The following is a 12500-nucleotide window of genomic DNA, read 5'->3' on the forward strand; positions in this document are numbered from 1 at the left end:
ATAGAGCCAGCATATTTCCACATGTAAATGGGTGAATTAAGGGTTTATTTCAACCAAACCAGAGTGGTGATTGTTGGAACAGTGGAAAGATGAACCAAGACGGACTTTGATAGTTTTATTTAGTTTCTGTCCACTTTGAATGAAGTGTGTTTTACGATGCTAAAAGTCCTGATTATTTACATGGAGTCTGGTGTAGTTTGGTGATGGTGATTTCAGGGCTGTTTCATGTTAAACTAAAAGGATCTTACTCTTTAACTAAAAGGTCTATCTCTGTAGGGATCCTTTCATAATGTTGTCAGACACTTAGAATAATAATCTGAGTCTGTCAGCGGCAACAACAGAACTTTTAGTGGACGCTGAGAGTGAAAATTTGCCCGTTAACGTTACATGGCAGCTTGTTTCTCGCTTAATACCCAACACGGTCTCACGGCAGTTCGTGTAATTGTCACGTTATTTTTAATCTATTGATTCGTGTACAACAACACGTTTATCTGATTTATTTCGTGGTGGCCAGCACGAAATGGGAACCATCTATTCAGAGGTTGGGTTTAGGAAAAACACAACAGGGAAAGGACGCCTCACACGCCGGGAGATGGTCGCGGGGGACGCACGACAATAACGGGACGCAATCCCCGGTCTCCCGGGAGAAAGTCCTGTATTGTTTGACCCATCCACCACCCCAACCAACCTCCCTACGCGGATTTCCGGCTTTTCATACCACTCCCTGCCGTATTCGTGCTGTGATCACGAAATATGCTTCCCATTGAAATACGTTACTTTACATTTTCATGCTGGCCACCACAAAAAAAACGAGAAAAACGTCCTCGTGAACACGAATCAATAGATTAAAAATAACGTGACCATTTCACGAACTGCCGTGAGAGTGGGTTGTAATACCGGACCCATTTCAAAGACTGTTGTTCCCATCAGTCACTTAGACACAAAAACATGGAAAACTAGGATCCAGGTTGAAAAAAAAAAATTGGTACACATTCTCTGTATCGGAGCAAAATGTTGCATACAATAACAAACAGACGCAGTATCTGATGCTTTAATAAAAACTCACTACATGTTGACTGCAGTTTTCTATCTTTTTCTAACAATCTCAAGACGTTTGGGGACAAAAGTTAGGACCTGAAACCAGCTGACAAGACAGTTTGTCAAGTTAGAAATTAATCTGGTGTTTGGTCTAATTCACAACAACTGAATTGTTTCCAGTTTTAGGATGAATGACTAACTATACGGGGGTTAGCTGTGTGTGGGAGACGGAGTCCCACTCTGTGGTACTTGAGGTCTTGTTGCCGGTTACAGAGGGAAACAGTAACCATAACAACAGGTAACCACTAACAACCAGCATCCGTAACGACTGCAGCACACTAATTACAGAGCTGCTGCTGCTGATAACAACAGGCTTCTCTGAGAACAACAACAACAGCCGTATGTCATCACTGCTGCAGCTCACCTCCATCACACTGCAGGGCTTAAACACTGGGCCCCGGGGTGAAAGTCTTGTGTTTTCTCCTTAACTTCTTCAGGACATGAACACCTGTTTCCTGGTGAAAGTCTTGTGTTTTCTCCTTAACTTCTTCAGGACATGAACACCTGTTTCCTGGGTGAAAGTCTTGTGTTTTCTCCTTAACTTCTTCAGGACATGAACTCTGCTCCCCGGCTTGAAAGTCCTGTGTTTTAGGAGCCAAACATCCCCCCGATCTCCTCCCTACGAGGATCTTCACGCTCTTATACAGCAGCAGTCAATGTGCTGCTGACAGTAATAAATACGTGGAATATGAATTACAGTGCTTTACTTTTCATAGCTACCGTATGTACGAATGCTTCATGAGAACAGGCTGCAAACTAAACACACAAAAGGTTACAAATGCTCTGAAGCTCGACTCAGAGACTAACAGGATAAAGTAAAAGTTCAGGTGTTCAGGGAGGAATGATGTGCAGAATGAATAATTTAACATATTGAGAAACATGTTATGTTATTTAGTTTGTTGCAGAGATGAGAAGACAAGAAGTCATTAAACTAGAGCTGCAAAGGTGAATCGATTTCTTTATCAACTATTCAATGAATCAAATTATTTTTTAAATAAAGATACAAAAAGAAAACAAATGTCCACACAATCCGGACCTGAGGTTTGGCTCTGATTATGAACTACATGAATTATCTTCTCTGCTTCTCTTGGTCGTCAGATTCATCTACCAGCCCTTACACAACTGGCTCAGGTTTGCCTTGGACCAGCTCTTAATTATGCTGTTATAGTTTGAGTCTGCCGTGGGACTTCCTTTGACACACTGAGCTCCTCTCTCCTCTCTCTTTCCACCTGTGTGCATCCATGTCCCAGTAATGCTTGTTACCAACTTAGCTCTGGGGAGCTTATTCCCTGGAGTCTTGTTTTCGCCCAGCCGTTTTCCTTGGATTAGGGTGGCACCTAAATCATGGTTGCAGCTGTCGCTGTGGTCCTGCTCCGCGCCCTGCTATGCCCTGCTACACCCTGCTACATCCTGCTATACGCTCTGCAGTGCCCTGCTACGTCCTGCTATGCTCTGCTACGCACTGCTACGTCCTGCTATGCTCTGCTACGCACTGCTACGTCCTGCTATGCTCTGCTACGCACTGCTACGTCCTGCTATGCCCTGCTACGGCCTGCTATGCTCTGCTACGCACTGCTACGTCCTGCTATGCTCTGCTACGCACTGCTAAGTCCTGCTATGCCCTGCTACGGCCAGCTACGCTCTGCTACGCCCTGCTACGCTCTGCAGTGCCCTGCTACGCTCTGCAGTGCCCTGCTACGTCCTGCTACGTCCTGCTATGCCTGCTACGTCCTGCTATGCCTGCTACGCCCTGCTATGCCTGCTACGCCCTGCTATGGCTGCTACACCCTGCTATGCCTTGCAGTGTCCTCCTACGCCCTGTAACACCCTGCAGTGCCCTGCTACACCAAGAACTACTACAACTAATATTTCTGGTCATAGTCCCATTATCTTTATTGTGACTATTATTGCCACTGTTCATCACATCCCCAACCGGCACCTTCAGACACCGCCTACCAAGAGCCTGGGTCTGTCCCAGGTTTCTCCCTAAAAGGGAGTTTTTTCTCGCCACTGTCGCACTAAATGCTTGCTCTTGGGGGAATTACTGGAATTGTTGGGTCTTCGTATATTATAGTGTGTGGTCTAGACCTACTCTATCTGTAAAGTGTCTTGAAATAACTCTTGTTATGATTTGATACTATAAATAAAATTGAATGTGAATATTTAACGAAGCAAAATCTCAGATTGTATAAATGTTTTGGGGTTTGGAGCTGAACTCGGCCTCGGCGGCATCTGTTCAAACACCCACTGACAAATCGGACTGCCAGCCACCGATCACCAGCCCCTCTGCCTTCTGCCTCATCAAAATACATCCGCGGTGTTTTAAATCCGTCCTCGGCTATATTTCACAGCCCTGATTTACAAATCCATTTAGCAGCATCTGCAGCCCTTTTCTGCATCTGTAATCTGCATGCATGCTTTTTATTTTTTTAAGCTGCGGGAGGAAACTGTTACTTTAAATGACTGGCACGCATGAGGTGGTGTCCTTGATTTTCCTGCTTGCACATGTCCTCTCTGTGTGTTATTATGCAGGCATCTGCTGTCAAGACTTCTTAAACTCATCGCAGCGTTTCCTCCCGCTCGCTCCTCCACGCCACTCTCTCCACGCAGCCGCCCTGAGCGCACACACACACACACACACACACACACACACACACACACACACACATATATAAAACACAGACGAGTGCATGCCAATGAGGACGTGAACACACATGCACAGATGATGGGAGATTAGCGAAGCTCCCTCAGGTGTTTGCGAGTCTGACTCAGGCCTACTGTTAGCCCTGCAGCGCCATTCGTCTCCTCACGTGCACCAAATTGGACGTTTGACTGCTACTGTAAAGACATGCGCACGTAACAACTCGCTCGGGAACAAGTCTCCGTGTCGTCTCCCGCGATGGCTGACGTGTGTCAAAGAAACTTGCCTTTTTATTTGAACAAAGTCCGACTTGTTGAAGGAGTACTTGAAAATGTTTGGCCATTTTTAGGCCATTATTTGATAGGACAGCTTAGACATGAAAAAGGAGAGAGAGGGGGTAATGATATGCAGCAAAGGGCCACAGGTCGGAGTCGAACCAGCGGCCCGCTGCGTTGAGGACTGAGCCTCCATATATGGGCTCATGCTCTACCAGGTGAGCTACCCCGGGGAAACACTTTCATGCGAGAGTTTAGCCGTTTTGGAAACCGTTCCCTATCACGGAAATAGTGCACTATTTAGTGTGTTCGCCATTCTGTAATGGTGTTCTAATTCTCCGTGGTTAATTTCATTCACTATGTAGTCCACTATAAAATACCCACAATGCACAGCTAATTTGAGTTTACATACGTATACCCACAATGCAACACGGTCGTGTTTTCCCCGAGGGGAAGAAGCAGAAGGAGGAAAAATGGAGCGGGCTTTGCATTTAAAGTAATGGCCGCAGTTTAAAATATGTTTAAAGGCCCAGTGTGTAACGTTTTTAGTTGTTCAGTATCAAAATGGAGCGGGATTTTGTTTATTTTTCTAAACAGTGGAAATGTAACATGTAACATATATAATATAAAACGTTTTACTATTCTCCTGAGTGCTCGGTTTGTTTCTGGGAAGTATTAGAAGTAGAGATGCACCGATAGACCGACCGGTGACCAGAATTGGCCGGTTTTCACGGCAGGTCAGTCTGACATATGGTGATTTCATGCCGGTCAACGCTACAATTAACTGACAACATAAGTTATACCAGTTACAGTTCTCAAGGACGCACGCACACATGGACGCCACAGCACGGACGCCACAGCACGCTCTCTTTCTCCTTTCTCTCAACGTTTCCGCCGTGTGTGGCGCGTACCCGCTCACGGTGTGAAGCGCGTGTCGGCGCTATTCTTGAGCATGTAGGAACCTGGTGAATTAACCTGCAACATGAATTTGGGAATTCTTCAGCGTGTGTGCAGAAGATAACAAGTTTGCAATATGCAACACCTGCAAGGAGAAAGTAGGGCGTGGAGGGACGACACCAAAAACCTAAATCACATTTCTTTAGTTGATATTGATGTGAAAAGAAGGAAATGGTTCTAACATTGCTCTTTAGATGTGTGTGAATGTCCCCCACCAGGAGTAATTTATATAGGTCTATTTTATACTGATCCATTATCTGTTCAAAACATGTTCTATTAAAGAAAATATTAATAAATAAATATGTGTGTGTGCTGTACAAATTAAATCGGAATCAGCTAAAATCGGTATCGGCTGGCCTAACTCAAAGAAAATCGGAATCGGCCTAGAAAGTTGTAATCGGTGCATCTCTAATTAGAATCATGTTTGTTTCCGATTGTTTACATGATGCTGGGCACGCCCGCTTCCATCACACAAATAACCGACGCATCTACTGATGCAACTGTGTTTTGAGTCTGAAATTTCGTTTGGTCGTTCCCATATAGTTCACTATTTAATAAACACGATGTAGGGAATAGTGAGCGAGTGAACGAGAGAACGGTTTCCAAAACACAGCTTTTGACGGATACCTTTTGCATGTCTGTGCGATGCATATCAAGCTGCAGCCGGTTAGCTTAGCTTAGCATAAAGACTGGAAACAGAGGGAAACAGCTAGCCTGAAGGTATATCTGTGGTATAGCCAGACCTTACTCCACAGCGCTGTGGACATAGCATCTTGCACATTTTGGGGGAACGGGTCTCAAGTTTTCACACATGGAAGTGAAAAGTACAACATTTAAAGAATGAACAGTAACATGGATCGTCCCTGTTACACAGCATAATCCATACATATCTCAAAACCTGGAAGAATGAAATGGTGACACTTCACATACTATGACAGTGCATTATAAACATTTTTATTGAGGGTTTATAAGCTACTTATACATGCTTCAAAGTGAGGTTAAACTAAAGGATGTGCATGGATATAAACCATGAAGGTTTAAGATTCAGGTTTCGGGTAAGAGACAAGGGAACGTATTAATGCCAATGAGTCCTCACAAATATAGAAGTACATGCGTGTGTGTGTGTGTGTGTGTGTGTGTGTGTGTGTGCTCAATAAGCGCTGAACTGGAAAATAACTGCGACTGGAGGAACAGTGGGCCAATCATCGGCCTCCACTGGTCACGAATCACACCTCCAGCTTTAATGTGCATCCCCCAACACACACGCACACACACACACACACACCGAGGTGGGTAAGATGGAGGAGGGGAAGTCCTATCCAGGCCTTTGTGTGTGTTCAAGTGTGTGTGTGTGTGTGTGTGTGTGTGTGTGTGTGTTCAAAAGCCCTCAGGAAGCCAGATCACCAGATACAAAAAGAAAATCTCTGCTTGTTCACAGCAGCCTACAGAGGATATTAACAACGCACGCATGCACACACACACACACACACACACACACACACACACACACGGTCATGCACATGCGCTGACAAACACACACACACACACACACACACAGCCAAAGCTACAATAACTCAGCAGAGACTGTAGGGGGGAAGAGAGGGGATTAACAGCCTCAGAGAAATAATAACAGCCTCGGCTCTGCACTCAACACGCATATATATATATATATATATAATCTATACAAACACGCATGCATTACCAGACGCAGAAGGGAGGAGGGTGAGGCAGGAAGGGTGAGGTAAAAAGGGGGACACAGGCAGTGTGCCGTTGAGCAGAGGGATGTCGGTGGATTGTGTCAAGGGATTTTAATTGACAGCTGTCCAAATCCCCAGACAGATCCTCTCTCTCCCTCTCTCTCCCTCTCTCTCTCTCTCGCTCTCTCCCTCTCTCTCCCTCCCTCTCTCTCCCTCTCTCTCTCTCTCTCTCTCTCTCTCTCTCTCTCTCTCTCTCTCTCTCAGACGAGGGTATTAAATAGTGAAAGGCATTAGGAGAAGCAAGGTATTACCCTTACTCTCACACTAGGTTGATATGTGTGTCAATACACATATCGTACATAGGTATATATGCACGACCATATTCAGTCTGCAGTGGTAGGAGTGGTCAGTTCTATTACTTCAGTAACAGTAGATATACAAGTTGGGTATAGGTTTGGGTTTTTTTCCGATACCGGTGCTAAAACTATTTTAAAACAAACTTTTACAGGCTGTCCTTCCACGAAAAACGGCCACATAAGCTGTTTGTTCAAGCAGCAATTACGACCTATATTTACATTTATAGTGGTGGCGCCCTCTAGTGGCTGTAGTAGTTATGACGGAAGCAATTATATTAAATTCAATTAGCTTTATTTATCCCCTGGGGGACAGGAAAGAATCACACTATCCCAAACACAGGACTTTCAACCAGGAAAAATGGGTTTGAGTCCCGTTTAAAAATAAAAGTAAACTGCAATTTTCTTTAACTTAAAGGAACACGCCGACTTATTGGGACTTTGTCTTATTCCCCGTATCCCCCAGAGTTAGATAAGTCCATACATACCTTTCTCATCTCCGTGCGTGTTGTAACTCTGACTGACGCACCCACCGTTAGCCTAGCTTAGCACAGATCCTGGAGGTAACTGGTTCCATCTAGCCTACTGCTCCCAATAAGTGACAAAATAACGCCAACATGTTCCTATTTACGTGTTGTGATTCAACCCAGTCTCACGGCAGTTTGTGAAATGGTCACGTTATTTTAATCTATTGATTCGTGTTCACGGGGACGTTTTTCCTCGTTTTTTACGTGGTGGCCAGCACGAAAATGTAAAGTAATGTATTTCAATGGGAAACATATTTCGTGGCCACAGCACAAAAACGGTAGGGAGTGGTATGAAAAGCCGGAAATCCGCGTAGCGAGGTTGGTCGAGGGTGGTGGATGGGTCAAAGAATACAGGACTTTCTCCCAGGAGAGCGGGGATCGCGTCCCGTGTGTGGCGTTTAGTTTCCCCGTTGTGTTCCTAATCACAACCGTCCCGTTATTGTCGTGCGTCTCCCGCGGCCATCTCCCGGCGTGTGAGGCGTCCTTTCCCTAAACCCAACCTCTGAATAGATGGTTCCCATTTCGTGCTGGCCACCACTAAAAAAACAAGATAAACGTGTTGTTGTACACGTATCAATAGATTAAAAATAACGTGACAATTACACGTACTGCCGTGAGACCGTGTTGTGTGATTTGTAGAGTCACAGTGGGAACAAATAACAAGGTCACATGAGACACAGCCATCTTCTAACCGTATATAAACTATGGCTGTGTCTCAAACCGCCTACTTCTGTCAGTACACTGCTAACGTGCACTGACCACTTCCTGCTGTAGTGCCCACTTTGGATGGTTAGTATCGTCCCAAAAGGAACACTTACGTTAAAACACTTACCGGAAATGAGGAGCGGTCGGCTCGTTTCGCCGCCTCTCAAAATCTGACGAAAATCTTTTAAACTGACCTTTGTCGATCTGAAATGAAGACAGATTCAGCAACAGCACGGCCTATTTCTCTCTTAACATGTTTTCAGAAACACGTTTCGCTGAACTATTTTCATAAAATACGAGATCGTATTCTGAACGAGCCGCCATTATGCTCGGTTGTGAAATCCGGGAGAAGCCAGAGCCACGTGACGCGTTCGTCCAATCAGCTGCCGGTCAACGTCCCTGGTCCCTCCCCTTTCCGCTTTGTAGTCCAGACGGCGCCCGTTTAGTGCGAGTAGGATCAGTCGTTCCACACTGAACTTTTTGACCGTTATTAGCGGGTCATCCGGGTACTTTCAGTGCTCTGACTTTTTGCGTTACACGATATACTTCAAACTAAGTGTTTGAAGTGTGCCAGTAAGAGGTTTGAGACACAGCCTATATTCTCAGAAGGCGAAGTACTGCTACTTGGGCGGAGTGATTAGCGCAACAGCTCCACGGGGCTTCTCAGGTGCTGCGAGCAAATCACTCCGCCCAAGTAGCAGAAGTAGCAGTGCTTCGACTTCTGAGAATATAGTTCCCAGTTCATATACGGTTAGAAGATGGCTGTGTGTCATGTGACCTTGTTATTTGTACACGCTGTGAAAATCACAACATGTAAATAGGAAAATGTTGGCGTTATTTTGTCACTTATTGGGAGCAGTAGGCTATGGAGCCGGTTACCTCCAGGATCTGTGCTAAGCTAGGCTAGATGGAGCCGGTTACCTCCAGGATCTGTGCTAAGCTAGGTTAGCGGTGGGTGCGTCAGACAGAGTTACGACACGCACGGAGATGAGAAGGGTATGTATGGACTTATCTAACTCTGGCGATTACAGGTTACAAGTACCCAATAAGTCGGCGTGTTCCTTTAACTAACGTCACGTTCACCGTCACGTGCGTACCCATTGTCGTCTGATTTTAACCCAAATCCTGATCTTTTCTGAACTTAACTAAATAGCGTTTGTTCCTAAACATAATCAAACTGCAACTGTTTTCACAACATTAATGACATGTTTAAAACCACAACCGTTACGCTAATTTACGAAACGTTCCTGTGGGTCGTGTGGAAGAAACTTTTTTTGTTTTTCATGAACATTTTAACATATAAATATCTGTCACTACAAAAATATATAAAAGATTTGAAGAACATGACTCGGCAGCGTCTGTTTAGACTGAAGCAGATGATTTCAGAGCCCACAGAGAGCACCAACACACACTGACACACACACACACACACACACACACACACACACACACACACACACACAGACACACACACACACACACACACACACACAGACACACACACACACACACACACACACACACACACACACAGACACACACACACACACAGACACACACACACAGACACACACACACACACACACACACACACACACACACACACACACACAGACACACACACACACACACACACGCAGCCACAGACACACACACACACAGATAATGTAAGCACACCCCAGGAGAGAAACGAAAAAAGGAAGGACAGATTTTTTCAGCATGAGGGAACATCGTCCTGCACATTGAATTCCCAACCAGAACAAAGACACACACACACACACACACACACACACACACACACACACACACACACACACACACACACACACACACACACAGACAGGTTTGCCCTACTATGCTTCTTACTGTGCCGGCAGCCTTCAGTCTGCATTCAGAGGTCATTATAAAATTTCGGAGCCCTTTTTCACATCACACAGCATCTGTGAAACCTCGGGGGACTTTGACCATCGCTTTACTTCAAAAACCGCCAAACTCGCTGCCCGTCACACACCCGTTTAAGAATATTTTAGTTCCATCTCCTGTTCTTTACATGGTCACTTCTCAACACTTCTTTATGATGCTACAGATGCTGGGATGACATTTTATTCCATATTGAATGAATAAATAAATAAATAAATACCATACCTGCCAACACTGGGCTGTGAAAAAACGCTACACCCCAAATGAATATAATAATAAAACAATGTAAACTAAATTACCTTTAATGAGCCTTAAATCTATAGCAATCCAAAATGTAAAAAAGAAAAAAAAGTAAAACGTACTTGTGTAGTTTTGCTTCACTCTGATGCGTATTTGTGATCAATTGCAGAGTCAGGAAACATGTCTGACACTTTGTCTGGCTCACACTGTGAGCAATGTATACTCCAAAGCAAAATTCCTCGTATGTGTCCTCATACTGGCAAATAAAGCTGACTCTGATTCTGATTCTGATATGCCAATATGCTGATATATATGCTAACATATGCTAAAAAGCTAACATCTGCTAACATCTAATAATAATAATAATAATAATAATAATAATAATAATATATTTTATTTAAAGGAGCCTTTCTCTGCACTCAAGGACACCGTACAGGGATACATAAGACATTTAAAAGCAGCAAAAAATAAATAAAAAATACAAAATACAAAACTAAAAACTAAAAATAAAAAATAAAAAATAAAAAATAAAAAATAAAAAATAAAAAATAAATTTAAAATTTAAAATTTAAAATTTAAAATTTAAAATTTAAAATTTAAAAATTTAAAAATTGTAATTTAAATTTTTAAATGTACAAATGTACAAATTTACAAATTTACAAATTTTTAAATTTTTTAATTTTAAGAATAAAAAATAAAACAACAATAGAAACAACAGAAAGAGGCAAAGCAATTGACATCAAGTGGAATAGGCAGTTTTAAACAGATGTGTTTTGAGTTGCAATTTGACATGGGGGAATGAATCAATATTTCTGAGTTGGGGTGTGGTAATGAATTTAGAGACGGGTGGTGGTGAGACGGGCGGAGGAGACAGACAGGTGTATGCAGGAAGAGGATCTGAGGGAGCGGGAGGTAGTGGGACGCGGGAGGAGATCACACAAATATGGGGGGGGGGGCGAGGTCGTGGATGGTCTTGAATGTAAACTTGGACTTTGAATTGGATACGGAACTGGACCGGGAGCCAGTGGAGCTGTTGGAGGACAGGAGTGATGTGGTGGATGGAGGGGGTTCTAACATCTGCTAACATATGCTAAAATGCTAACACACGCTAACATGCTTACACATGCCAATATGCTAACATATGCTCACATCTGCTAACATATGCTAAAATGCTAACACACGCTAACATGCAAACATATGTGTGTGTGTGTCTGTGTTTGTCTCTGTGTGAGTGTGTATGTGTATGTGTACACACGCTAACATGCTGACATATGCCAATATGCTAACATATGCTCACATCTGCTAACATATGCTAAAATGCTAACACACGCTAACATGCTGACATATGCCAATATGCTAACATATGCTCACATCTGCTAACATATGCTAAAATGCTAACACACGCTAACATGCTGACATATGCCAATATGCTAAGATATGCTTACATCTGTTAACATATGCTAAAATGCTAACACACGCTAACATGCAAACATATGCCAATATGCTAACATCTGCTAACACATGCTATCATATGCTAACATGCTAAATTAATTTGACTTAATGGACAGATCTGAATCATGTGTTTACCAGAGATGTGAGAAGTTTAGTCAACTAATCGACTCAGAGGGAGCAGCACTCGTCTGTAAAATAAATGTTAAATAAATGAATAAATTAGTATGTTTTAGTAATTAAGTAAGTAATTAAAATGTATTTATGAAGCACTTTCTACGGATAACATCACAAAGACATAAACAACATAAAATAACTAGAGATGCACCGATAGACCGGTCAGTGACCAGAATTGGCCGGTTTTCACGTGCTCGGCCATGACCGGCGACCGGCAGGTCAGTCTGACATATGGTGATTTCATGCCGGTCAACGCTACAATTAACTGACAACATAAGTTATACCAGTTACAGTTCTCAAGGACGCACGCACACACGGACGCCACAGCGTTTTTTTTCCTTTCTCTCAACTTCTCCGCCGTGTGTCGGCGCTATTCTCCACATGTTTGGGAATTCTTCAGCGTGTGTGCAGAAGATAACAAGTTTGCAATATGCAACACCTGCAAGGAGAAAGTAGGGCGT

The 12500-nt window shown here is 43.5% G+C and overlaps 1 long non-coding RNA gene across 1 annotated transcript in view; it reads left to right on the plus strand.

Moving 5' to 3' along the window:
* The window catches only part of LOC118494028, a 23525-nt gene extending 14686 nt beyond the window's left edge, over positions 1-8839 (plus strand). Inside the window, exon 3 of the long non-coding RNA XR_004896116.1 lies at positions 8715-8839. This is a non-coding gene — a long non-coding RNA (uncharacterized LOC118494028). The remainder of the gene's footprint in view (positions 1-8714) is intronic.
* Positions 8840-12500: the final 3661 nt, after the last annotated feature.

Source organism: Sander lucioperca, chromosome 20, assembly GCF_008315115.2.
Source record: "Sander lucioperca isolate FBNREF2018 chromosome 20, SLUC_FBN_1.2, whole genome shotgun sequence".
Classification (NCBI taxonomy): domain Eukaryota; kingdom Metazoa; phylum Chordata; class Actinopteri; order Perciformes; family Percidae; genus Sander; species Sander lucioperca.